The following is a 13773-nucleotide window of genomic DNA, read 5'->3' on the forward strand; positions in this document are numbered from 1 at the left end:
CATCATACATTTTTGAATAATAATACCTTTGATCAAGTAAAAAAGCTTTAATTGAATGCATTATAATAGTTTTGAAGAAAGAGGCATTTGTAAGACATGGTTTTATAAATATACTATCATACTCTATGAGAAACAGTTAGGTTATGAGAGTATTACTATAACATACATATCAGTTAATTTTTTCGACAGCTAAATAAAATTTGTGTAAAGCATACATACAAAAGTAAACAGTTAATCCACAGAACACTTGATGAGCATTAAACTTTCACAAGAAAATTTCTGATAGATGGATTTATCTTTTGTGTTGGTATTAATTGAGCAAATATTTTTGACTCAGTTTTGTTGGTGAGCTCTGACTTAAGAAATTTTTATAGTTTCTAAAATAAATCACTATTTGCAAAACCATACCAACTTTAATTAACTTTTGGATTGAACTTGCTTCCAGCAAAACAACAACAAAAAAGCAGATAAGGCAATTATCGGACCCATGAAAGAGAGAGGAAAGAAGTCACGTTTTTGTGTTGCATTTACACAGCAAGAAAAGACAATTAACTATATTTCAAAAGAAAAACAATGGGCAGAGCTATGAGATAGGACCACTGGATCAAGCCTTGCCATTCTCTACATGCAGTTCAGGACCAGAACCAAATGCTTGTCTTGCAGCCCCCAGAACTGTCCCTGAGTAGCTGGAAGACAGACCTCTTGCACCAATTGTCTTGAATGTTAATTTGTTGTGGATTTGGGCAGCCATTTGCTCCTGAAATGAGATATGGACCATTATACCAGCAGAGAGGAACACAAATGTAAAGAAGCACTTAAGAGCGAGGAGGAACAAAGACCCCACTGAGGATCCAGACTGAGTGTCTCAGGCACAAAAGGGCTGCATGAATACGTTTATTGCTCTGCTGGCAAAGTGGCACTTGGTAAAGGCTGGATGGCTGACTTAAGCTAAGCTGATCTGAAGTAAAATCCCAAATAATTTATATTGATGAGCTCCAAAGAAATAAAGAAGCTTTGCTCTCAGCAGTAGTCCTTAAACTAAGAAAGATGACAAACCACAAGGAATGAAAAGCCAATTTACTTGGAATAACCCGACAGAAGTGTCATCTAACTATATGAAGAACCATACTCCAGGATTTCTTAACAAGATGATGACAGTATTCAAAGACATGGCAACTGAACAGACGTGTTGAAACTGAGAAATCATCAGTTTTTATTGTCAAGTGTTTAAGACACTGCTGTATAATAGAATGAAATGTTCAAAAGGTACTTCAGATAACTGTGTCTGCTGTGTGATCTGTTATCATGACCTTCAGAATTGATCATAAAAAATATTTTTAAAAAATCTAAGAAAGACTCATTTTTTAAAATTGAAAGTAGAATAAAAGATACCTGCCAAACGTGGGGTAATAATAAAATACAGGCATACCTCAGAGATATTGAGAGTTTGGTTCCAGACGACCTCAATAAAGTGAATGTAGCATTAAAGTGAGTTACATACGTTTTTTGGGTTCCCAGTGCATATAAAAGTTATGTTTATACTATGCTATAGCCTATTAAGTGTGTAATAGCATATCTAAAAAACAATGCACATACCTTAATTTAAAAATACATTATTGCTAGAAATGCTAATGATCATCTGAGCCTTCAGCAAGTCGGAATATTTTTGCTGGTGGAGGGTCTTGCTTGAATGTAGAGGGCTGCTGATAGATCAGTGCGGTGGTTGCTGAAGCTATGGCAATTTCATAAAATAAGACAATGAGGTTTGCACATGAATTAACTCTTCCTTTCATGAATGTTTCTCTGTAGCATACAATGCTGCTTGATAGCATTTTACCCACGGCAGAACTTCTTTCAGAATTGGAGTCAGTCCTCTCAATTCCTGCCACTGTTTTGTCAACTAAATTTGTGTAATATTCTAAATCTTTTGTTTTCATTTCAATAATGTTCACAGCATCTTCACCAAGTGTATATTCCATCTCAGGAAACCACTTTCTTTGCTCGTCTATGAGAAGCAACTCCTCATCTGTTCAAGTTTTACCATGAGACTGCAACAATTAAGTCACATATTCAGGCTCCACTTGTAATTCTAGTTCTCTTGCTATTTCCACCACATCTGCAGTTACTTCCTCCACTGAAGTCTTAAACCCTTCAAATTCAGACATGAGGGTTAGAGTCAACTTCTTCCAAACTCCTGTTAATGTTGATATTTTGACCTCCTCCAGGGAATCATAAATGTTCTTAATGGCATTTAGAATGGTGAATCCTTTCTAGAAGGTTTTCAAATTATTTTACCCAGATCCATTGTTGGAATCACTATCTATGGCAGCTACAGCCTTACAAAATGTATTTCTTAAATAATAAGACTTGAAAGTAGAAATTACTCTTGATCTATGGGCTGCAGAATGAATGCTGTATTAGCAGGCATGAAAACAACATTAATATCCTTGTACAGCTCCACCGGAGTGTTTGGGTGACTAGGTGCATTGCCAATTAGCAGTAATATTTTGAAAGGAATCTTTTTGTCTGAGCAGTAAGTCTCAATGGGAGGCCTAAAACATTTAGCAAACCATGCTGTTTACTGATGTGTTGTCATCAAGACTTTGCTGTTCCATTTATAGTGTATAAGCAGAGTAGATTTAGCATAATTCTTTTATTTTTTATTTTTTAGACAGGGAATCTCACTCTGTCACCCAAGCTGGTCTTGAAATCCTGACCTCAAGTGATCCTCCCGCCTCAGCCTCCCAAGTAGCTGGGACTACAGGTGTACACCACCACTTCTGGCTTGATTTAGCATAATTCTTAAGGGCCCGAGGATTTTCAAAATGGTAAATAAGCACTGGCTTCAACTTAAAATCACCAGCAACTTACCATAGCCCCTAACAAGAGAGTCAGCCTGTGCTTTGAAGACATTGACTTCTCCTCTCTAGTTATGAAATTCCTAGATGGCATCTTCTTCCAGTAGAAAGCTGTTTTGTCTGCATTGGAAATCTGTTGTCTAGTGTAACAACCTTTATCAATGATCTTAGATAGATGTTCTGGATAACTTGCCACAGCTTCTACATCAGCACTTGCTGCTTCATCTCACACTTTTATGTTTTGGAGATGGCTTCTTCCCTTAAAGTTCATGAATCTCTGCTAGCTTCAAACTTTTCTTCTGCAACTTCCTCACCTCTCTCAGTCTTCATAGATTTGAAGAGAATTAGGGCCTTGATCTGGATTAGGCTTTGGCTTAAGAGAATGTTGTGGCTCATTTGATCTTTTCTTCAGACCACTAAAACTTTCTCCATATCAGCAAAAAGGCTGTTTCACTTTCTTATTATTCATATGTTCACTGGAACAGCATTTTTAATTTCCTTCAAAAACTTTTCCTTTGCATTTACAACTTGGTTGTTTTGCATAAGAGGCCTAGCTTTCAGCCTATCTCACCTTTTGACATGCCTTTCTCACTAAGCTTAATCATGCCTAGCTTATGATTAAAAGTGATAGATGTGCAACTCTTCCTTTCACTGGAACACTTAGAGGTCATTGTAGGGTTATTACTTGGCCTAATTTCCATATTGTTGTGTCTTGGAAAACAGAGAGGCCCAAGGAAAGGGAGAGAGATGGGGAAGAGCTGGTCAGCAGAGCAGTCAGAACACAAAACATTTATCAATTAAGTTTACCGCCTTATATGGGCACAGTTCATAGTGCCCCAAAGGATTACAATAGTAACATTAAAAATCACTGATCACAGATCATTGTAACAGATATAATAAGACGTATAAAATGTTGTAAGAATTGCCAAAATGTGACACAAAAACACAAAGTAAACACACACTGCTGCAAAAATGGTGCCAATAGAGTTTGCGGTCAATTTGAGACCTTGTCCATCTTGGCTGAATTCTCAATTTTTTTTTTTTTGAGACTCTGTCTGTCACTCTGTTCCCCAGGCTGGAGTGTAGTGGCTTGATCTCAGTTCACTGCAGCCTCCATCTGCTGGGTTCAAGAGATTCTCCTGACTCAGCCTCCAAGTAGCTGGGACTACAGGTGCGTGCCACCACACCCAGCTGATTTTTGTATTTTTAGTAGAGAAGGGGTTTCTAGGTAAGATCAACGTGAACCCCTAAACTCATGAAATAACTATGGAAATTCAAAGCCTTTTTCAAAATGTCTACATATTCTTGGCAGGTTTATATTCTCATCTTGGCCTTTGAGTTCTTATGTATTCTTGTGCTGTATCTGTTATATAATCATCACACTAAATGTGAAATTCATCTCCCTCCTCAATTTCCACACCAAAAAAATCCACTCACATCAAGAATTCATAAATTTAGTATAATGTGAAGAAGGTTCTTTCTTTTTTGCTTCCTTCCTTCCCTCTTCCCTTCTTCCCTACTTCCTTCCTTTCTCTTTCTCCCTCCTTTTTTTCTCTTTCTCTCCCTTTCTTTTCTTTCTTTCCTTCCTCCATCCTTCCCTTCCTTCTTTCTCTATCTCTCCCCCCCACTTGCTTTCTGAAAAGACAAATTATGAAGTTGCATCAAAACAAACAAACAAACAAACAAACAAGCACCCTCTCATGAAGTATCAGCTCCACCATTCTCAAAATCGATTTTGCCCCTGCCACCAATGGGGCATTTCACTGACCATTAATCTCGTACAGTCTCAGCCTTTACTCATATTTCTGGCTTCTCTCCAATGTAACTTTCTCTTTTTCTCTTTTCCCCCTCCCTATATTCAAATGTATAATAACACAATTCTCTTCATTTCTCATACAGAATCATTTCCCACATCCTCTGATTACTAGAGGCGGTCAATATTCATTCCCTCATAATCTGTACAATATCAAGAGGGCTTGTCAAGGATTTTCCCATACAACTCCTTCCTTAGTCTTAGTGAGGAATGCTGGGGCCTATGGTTAGATAACATTTCATTCACCTTGTTATACTTCAGAAGTTCTCATATGTGTCTTAAGTTATTTATTAACTCAGTGGTTGGATTCTAGTCTTGTCCATGTTTTTGAGGTAGTTTTTTTCCCCTGGAATTTGGACTGATTTCTAAATTCTTTCTGAGCAACAAGCACCCAAACTAACATTTTCATATTTGTCTTCCATTTTTTCTATTAAGCTCATTAAAATTACTACTACCTTTTTTCCTGAGGCCCTGCAAGCTAAAGCTTATTCCTTGCAATACAGGCAAGAAAAATGAGTCAGATTGCCACTGCCTTACTCTTCTGTAACTAAAGATGCTTTAAGTCTAACATCTGGATAGATTTTGCCCAAAATTAACCTTTGTTTTTATTCTGTTTCCACAAAAACGCCTCTATTGAAAATCTGTTTGGCTTTGTATTTTAGACAATAGGGTACTGGTTTTCCAGCCTATTCACTTAGATCTCAAATGGCATTGATCTCTTCCTATAAGCATTGTTAAACTGGGGTTAAGCATTTTATTAATTATCACTAGGTGCTATTTCATTTAAAAAATTATTTGTTATATTTAACAGGTATTCAGATGGGTAAAGTTTATATCTTCCAGGCTACCAAAGTTCCAGACAAACATGATAATTGACTCAAGGGTTCCAGCCTGTGCCACTGCAGGAAGGACTGAGTCCCTATAAATCATTAGATAAGGTAGTGAGAGATTTCTATGCCTCCAGATCAGATAGAGATGACAGCTCCTGTTCAGGATGAAGCAGTTACAGAAGATGAAACCTCTGTCCCTCTACAACCTTTTAGGATTAAGGAAGAGTGCATAGTCTCTGAGGAGAGATGAAAAAGGAATTCAGCAGGACTTGTTTCACAAGATACAGACCACAAGGACTGCTGATAAAACAGGATGTGGTAAAGAAGTCTGCCAAAACCTGCCAAAACCAAGATGGCTATGAAAACAACCTCTGGTCATTCTCAGTGCTCATCATACAGTAATTATAATATATTAGCATACCAATGGAAACTCCACCAACATCATAACAGTTTACAATTACAATTACAGTTACAAATGCCATGGCATTGTCCTGAAACTACCCTATATGATCTAAACAGGAGAGGATCCCTCAATTCTGGGAACTCTCAGCTGCTTTCCCAGAAAACTCATGAATAATCTACTCCTTGTTTAGCACATAATCAAAAAATAACCATAAGTATAGTCAGTCAAGCAGCCCATGCTGCTATCTGCCTATGGGGTAGCCACCCTTTTATTCCTTTAGTTAATAAAGTTGCTTTCACTTTACTTTGTCACTTTACTGCTGGCTTTCACTTTACTCTGTCACTTTACACTTTATTGCTGGCTCTTGAATTCTTTCCTGCACAAGCCAAGAACCCATGTGACCTCCCAAGCTGAGTTCCAATTTTGAGGTTTGCCCTGTGACATCTTTGGCTTATGAAAGCAATCTGATTAAGATCCAGCTTAAAATTATAATCATGTAAGTCAACTCTACTACATAGTTTTGAGCACAGAAATCAGAATTCATGCTATGAATTGCCCTAGGCTTGTAGTCTGAACTTGTTCTCTCCCTATTTGCAGGGGTCAGTGGTAGGACTTAATCTGTTTATACGGATTAACTGCTGTATAGATTACCTACAGCAATTCTTAAGACAGGCCGTTTCCTTTCATTTAGTAAAACTTTGTTTTCTTAATTTGTCAATGCTTAGTGTGCCAACAATGGGGGGCCAGTATAGTTTGGTCTTTGAGCATAGGGGCTTTGTGTCAGACTGCTGAGCTCACAATCCTGGCTCACTAGACCTGTAACCTTGGCCTAATTATATAACCTATGTCTCAGTTTCCTCATCAGTAAAAGATGAGAAATATATGCACTTTTCAATCATACTTCACTGGCCAGAGCAAGTTACAGCACTCCACCTGATTTCAAGGAAGTGAGGCAGTGTAATATGATCAGGGGTCCAGATGGGAGAGAACCAGAAAAAAACTGGTGATGAGCACTGATGGTAACCACAATGGTTTCGGCAATCAAATAGCAAGTTATGTTAGAATAGTGTTTAAAGACAATTCTGGGAGGGCAGCCAAGACGGCCGAATAGGAACAGCTCCAGTCTACAGCTCCCAGCGTGAGTGACGCAGAAGACGGGTGATTTCAGCATTTCCATCTGAGGTACTGGGTTCATCTCACTAGGGAGTGCCAGACAGTGGGTACAGGACAGTGGGTGCAGTGCACCGTGCATGAGCTGAAGCAGGGCGAGGCATTGCCTCACTCGGGAAGCACAAGGGGTCAGGGAGTTCCCTTTCCTAGTCAAAGAAAGGGGTGACAGACGGCACCTGGAAAATCGGGTCACTCCCACCCTAATACTGCACTTTTCCGACGGGCTTAAAAAACGGCGCACCAGGAGATTATATCCTGCACATGGCTTGGAGGGTCCTATGCCCACGGAGTCTCGCTGATTGCTAGCACAGCAGTCTGAGATCAAACTGCAAGGCGGAAGCCAGGCTGGGGGAGGGGCGCCCACCATTGCCCAGACTTGCTTAGGTAAACAAAGCAGCCAGGAAGCTCGAACTGGGTGGAGCCCACCACAGCTCAAGGAGGCCTGCCTGCCTCTGTAGGCTCCACCTCTGGGGGCAGGGCACAGACAAACAAAAAGATAGCAGTAACCTCTGCAGACTTAAATGTCCCTGTCTGACAGCTTTGAAGAGAGTAGTGGTTCTCCCAGCATGCAGCTGGAGATCTGAGAACGGGCAGACTGTCTCCTCAAGTGGGTCCCTGACCCCTGACCCCTGAGCAGCCTAACTGGGAGGCATCCCCCAGTAGGGGCAGACTGACACCTCACACGGCCGGGTACTCCTCTGAGACAAAACTTCCAGAGGAATGATCAGACAGCAGCATTCGCAGTTCATGAAAATCCGCTGTTCTGCAGCCACCGCTGCTGATACCAGGCAAACAGGGTCTGGAGTGGACCTCTAGCAAACTCCAACAGACCTGCAGCTGAGGGTCCTGTCTGTTAGAAGGAAAACTAACAAACAGAAAGGGCATCCACACCAAAAACCCATCTGTACATCACCATCATCAAAGACCAAAAGTAGATAAAACCACAAAGATGGGGAAAAAACAGAGCAGAAAAAAGGCTGGAAACTCTAAAAAGCAGAGCGCCTCTCCTCCTCCAAAGGAACGCAGTTCCTCACCAGCAACGGAACAAAGCTGGACGGAGACTGACTTTGATGAGTTGAGAGAAGAAGGCTTCAGATGATCAAATTACTCTGAGCTACAGGAGGAAATTCAAACCAAAGGCAAAGAAGTTAAAAACTTTGAAAAAAATTTAGACAAATGTATAACTAGAATAACAAATACAGAGAAGTGCTTAAAGGTGCTGATGGAGCTGAAAGCCAAAGCTTGAGAACTACGTGAAGAATGCAGAAGCCTCAGGAGCCGATGCGATCAACTGGAAGAAAGGATATCAGTGATGTAAGATGAAATGAATAAAATGAAGCGAGAAGGGAAGTTTAGAGAAAAAAGAATAAAAAGAAATGAACAAAGCCTCCAAGAAATATGGGACTATGTGAAAAGACCAAATCTACATCTGATTGGTGTACCTGAAAGTGATGGGGAGAATGGAACCAAGTTGGAAAACACTCTGCAGGATATTATCCAGGAGAACGTCCCCAATCTAGCAAGGCAGGCCAACATTCAGATTCAGGAAATACAGAGAACGCCACAAAGATACTCTTCGAGAAGAGCAACTCCAAGACACATAATTGTCAGATTCACCAAAGTTGAAATGAAGGAAAAAATGTTAAGGGCAGCCAGAGAGAAAGGTCGGGTTACCCACAAAGGGAAGTCCAGCAGACTAACAGCGGATCTCTTGGCAGAAACTCTACAAGCCAGAAGAGAGTGGGGGCCAATATTCAACATTCTTAAAGAAAAGAATTTTCAACCCAGAATTTCATATCCAGCCAAACTAAGCTTCATAAGTGAAGGAGAAATAAAACACTTTACAGACAAGCAAATGCTGAGAGATTTTGTCACCACCAGGCCTGCCCTAAAAGAGCTCCTGAAGGAAGCACTAAACATGGAAAGAAACAACTGGTACCAGCCACTGCAAAATCATGCCAAAATGTAAAGACCATCGAGACTAGGAAGAAACTGCATCAACTAACAAGCAAAATAACCAGCTAACATCATAATGACAGGATCAAATTCACACATAACAATATTAACTTTAAATGTAAATGGACTAAATGCTCCAATTAAAAGACACAGACTGGCAAATTGGATAAAGAGTCAAGACCCATCAGTGTGCTGTATTCAGGAAACCCATCTCATGTGCAGAGACACACATACGCTCAAAATAAAAGGATGGAGGAAGATCTACCAAGCAAATGGAAAACAAAAAAAGGCAGGGGTTGCAATCCTAGTCCCTGATAAAACAGACTTTAAACCAACAAAGATCAAAAGAGACAAAGAAGGCCATCACATAATGGTAAAGGGATCAATTCAACAAGAAGAGCTAACTATCCTAAATATATATGCACCCAATACAGGAGAACCCAGATTCATAAAGCAAGTCCTGAATGACCTACAAAGAGACTTAGACTTCCACACAATAATAATGGGAGACTTTAACAGCCACTGTCAACATTAGACAGATCAATGAGACAGAAAGTTAACAAGGATACCCAGGAATTGAACTCAGCTCTGCACCAAGCGGACCTAATAGACATCCACAGAACTCTCCACCCCAAATCAACAGAATATACATTCTTTTCAGCACCACACCACACCTATTCCAAAATTGACCACGTAGTTGGAAGTAAAGGTCTCCTCAGCAAATGTAAAAGAACAGAAATTATAACAAACTGTCTCTCAGACCACAGTGCAATCAAACTAGAACTCAGGATTAAGAAACTCACTCAAAACTGCTCAACTACATGGAAACTGAACAACCTGCTCCTGAATGACTACTGGGTACATAACGAAATGAAGGCAGAAATAAAGATGTTCTTTGAAACCAACGAGAACAAACACACAACATACCAGAATCTCTGGGACACATTCAAAGCAGTGTGTAGAGGGAAATTTATAGCACTAAATGCCCACAAGAGAAAGGAGGAAAGATCCAAAATTGACACCCTAACATCACAATTAAAAGAACTAGAAAAGCAAGAGCAAACACATTCAAAAGCTAACAGAAGGCAAGAAATAACTAAAATCAGAGCAGAACTGAAGGAAATAGAGACACAAAAAACCCTTCAAAAAATTAATGAATCCAGGAGCTGGTTTTTTCAAAGGATCAACAAAATTGATAGACTGCTAGCAAGACTAATAAAGAAAAAAAGAGAGAAGAATCAAATAGACGCAATAAAAAATGATAAAGGGGATATCACCAACAATCCCACAGAAATTCAAACTACCATCAGAGAATACTACAAACAACTCTACTCAAATAAACTAGAAAATCTAGGAGAAATGGATAAATTCCTCGACACATACACTCTCCCAAGACTAAACCAGGAAGAAGTTGAATCACTGAATAGATCAATAACAGGCTCTGAAATTGTGGCAATAATCAATAGCTTACCAAACAAAAAGAGTCCAGGACCAGATGGATGCACAGCCGAATTCTACCAGAGGTACAAGGAGGAACTGGTACCATTCCCTCTGAAACTATTCCAATCAACAGAAAAAGAGGGAATCCTCCCTAACTCATTTTATGAGGCCAGCATCATTCTGACACCAAAGCCGGGCAGAGACACAACCAAAAAAGAGAATTTTAGACCAATATGCTTGATGAACATTGATGCAAAAATCCTCAATAAAGTACTGGCAAACCGAATCCAGCAGCACATCAAAAAGCTTATCCACCATGATCAAGTGGGCTTCATCCCTGGGATGCAAGGCTGGCTCAATATACACAAATCAATAAATGTAATCCAGCATATAAACAGAACCAAAGACAAAAACCACATAATTATCTGAATAGATGCAGAAAAGGCCTTTGACAAAATTCAACAACCCTTCATGCTAAAAACTCTCAATAAATTAGGTATTAATGGGACGTATCTCAAAATAATAAGAGCTATCTATGACAAACCCACAGCCAATATCATACTGAATGGGCAAAAACTGGAAGCATTCCCTTTGAAAACTGGCACAAGACAGGGATGCCCTCTCTCACCACTCCTATTCAACATAGTGTTGGAAGTTCTGGCCAGGGCAATTAGGCAGGAGAAGGAAATAAAGGGTATTCAGTTAGGAAAAGAGGAAGTCAAATTGTCCCTGTTTGCAGATGACATGATTGTATATCTAGAAAATCCCATTGTCTCAGCCCAAAATCTTCTTAAGCTGATAAGCAACTTCAGCAAAGTCTCAGGATACAAAATCAATGTACAAAAATCACAAGCATTCTTATACACCAATAACAGACAAACAGAGAGCCAAATCATGAGTGAACTCCCATTCACAATTGCTTCAAAGAGAATAAAATACCTAGGAATCCAACTTACAAGGGATGTGAAAGACCTCTTCAAGGAGAACTACAAACCACTGCTCAATGAAATAAAAGAGGATACAAACAAATGGAAGAACATTCCATGCTCATGGGTAGGAAGAATCGATATTGTAAAAATGGCCATACTGCCCAAGGTAATTTATAGATTCAATGCCATCCCCATCAAGCTACCAATGACTTTCTTCACAGAATTGGAAAAAACTACTTTAAAGTTCATATGGAACCAAAAAGAGCCCGCATTGCCAAGTCAATCCTAAGCCAAAAGAACAAAGCTGGAGGCATCACGCTACCTGACTTCAAACTATACTACATGGCTACAGTAACCAAAACAGCATGGTACTGGTACCAAAACAGAGATATAGATCAATGGAACAGAACAGAGCCCTCAGAAATAACGCCGCATATCTACAACTATCTGATCTTTGACAAACCTGAGAAAAACAAGCAATGGGGAAAGGATTCCCTATTTAATAAATGGTGCTGGGAAAACTGGCTAGACATATGTAGAAAGCTGAAACTGGATCCCTTCCTTACACCTTATACAAAAATTAATTCAAGATGGATTAAAGACTTAAATGTTAGACCTAAAACCATAAAAACCCTAGAAGAAAACCTAGGCATTACCATTCAGGACATAGGCATGGGCAAGGACTTCATGTCTAAAACACCAAAAGCAATGGCAACAAAAGCCAAAATTGACAAATGGGATCTAATTAAACTAAAGGGCTTTTGCACAGCAAAAGAAACTACCATCAGAATGAACAGGCAACCTACAAAATGGGAGAAAATTTTTGCAACCTACTCATCTGACAAAGGGCTAATATCCAGAATCTACAATAAACTCAAACAAATTTACAAGAAAAAAACAAACAACCCCATCAAAAAGTGGGCAAAGGATATGAACAGACACTTCTCAAAAGAAGACATTTATGCAGCCAAAAAACACATGAAAAAATGCTCATCATCACTGGCCATCAGAGAAATGCAAATCAAAACCACAATGAGATACCATCTCACATCAGTTAGAATGGCAATCATTAAAAAGTCAGGAAACAACAGGTGCTGGAGAGGATGTGGAGAAATAGGAACACTTTTACACTGTTGGAGGGACTGTAAACTAGTTCAACCATTGTGGAAGTCAGTGTGGCGATTCCTCAGTGATCTAGAACTAGAAATACCATTTGACCCAGCCATCCCATTACTGGGTATATACCCAAAGGACTATAAATCATGCTGCTATAAAGACGCATGCACATGTATGTTTACTGCGGCACTATTCACAATAGCAAAGACTTGGAACCAATCCAAATGTCCAACAATGATAGACTGGATTAAGAAAATGTGGCACATATACACCATGAAATACTATGCAGCCATAAAAAAGGATGAGTTCATGTCCTTTGTAGGGACATGGATGAAACTGGAAATCATCATTCTCAGTAAACTATCACAAGAACAAAAAACCAAACACCGCATGTTCTCACTCATAGGTGGGAATTGAACAATGAGAACACATGGACACAGGAAGGGGAACATCACACTCTGGGGACTGTTGTGGGGTGGGGGGAGGGGGGAGGGATAGCATTAGGAGATATACCTAATGTTAAATGACGAGTTAATGGGTGCAGCACACCAGCATGGCACATGTATACATATGTAACTAACCTGCAGATTGTGCACATGTACCCTAAAACTTAAAGTATAAAAAAAAAAAAAGAATATTGTTTAAAGTCAGAGCAAATGAGTCCAATGTATGAACCTAGTATATACATTTGTGGTTTATTTGACTTTTGCTTACTTCCTGATTCTCTCCTGTGTTTCAGGGTTGTGTTTGATAGATATGATCTCCAAATAAGTAAGATTATAGTATATGTTTCTTAAATATTGTTTATATTTAACATATATAGTACATAGAGTATATGACCATTAAGTACTATTGCTTTGACTATATTTTGTTACCTATAGGAGAAAATAATTATGTTAAGGAAAATGATTGGCTTATTTTTGTTCTATAACTTTTGCGAAATGCTTAGTTATTAATTTCAATCATTTCAATGTCCTTAAGGTGAAAGACATAGCCTATTTCTTTGGAAAACGTTGCATGTGATAATGAGTCTTCTGATTTTTCTAAGTTTTTAGTATTCTCCTATAAAGGATCTCAGGCATTAACACTTAAAAAGGTTTTAATGATTAATTCTTAGTGAGATTAAATATGGCTCTATACATATGCATATTGGACTATAATTTATAACTATTTCAAAATTAGTGTTCCATTCCCACAATTGCATTACTCCTCTCATTCTGTTTTAAAGTGAGGCTGTTTTTCTTAATCATATAGGTTA

General features: G+C 39.0%; 1 protein-coding gene across 1 annotated transcript in view; it reads right to left on the minus strand.

Moving 5' to 3' along the window:
* PDE11A (phosphodiesterase 11A) overlaps nucleotides 1-13773 on the minus strand; it is a 429725-nt gene that overhangs the window by 153718 nt on the left and 262234 nt on the right. The window lies entirely within an intron of this gene.

The sequence above is a fragment of the Pan troglodytes genome, chromosome 13 (assembly GCF_028858775.2).
Source record: "Pan troglodytes isolate AG18354 chromosome 13, NHGRI_mPanTro3-v2.0_pri, whole genome shotgun sequence".
NCBI lineage: Eukaryota > Metazoa > Chordata > Mammalia > Primates > Hominidae > Pan > Pan troglodytes.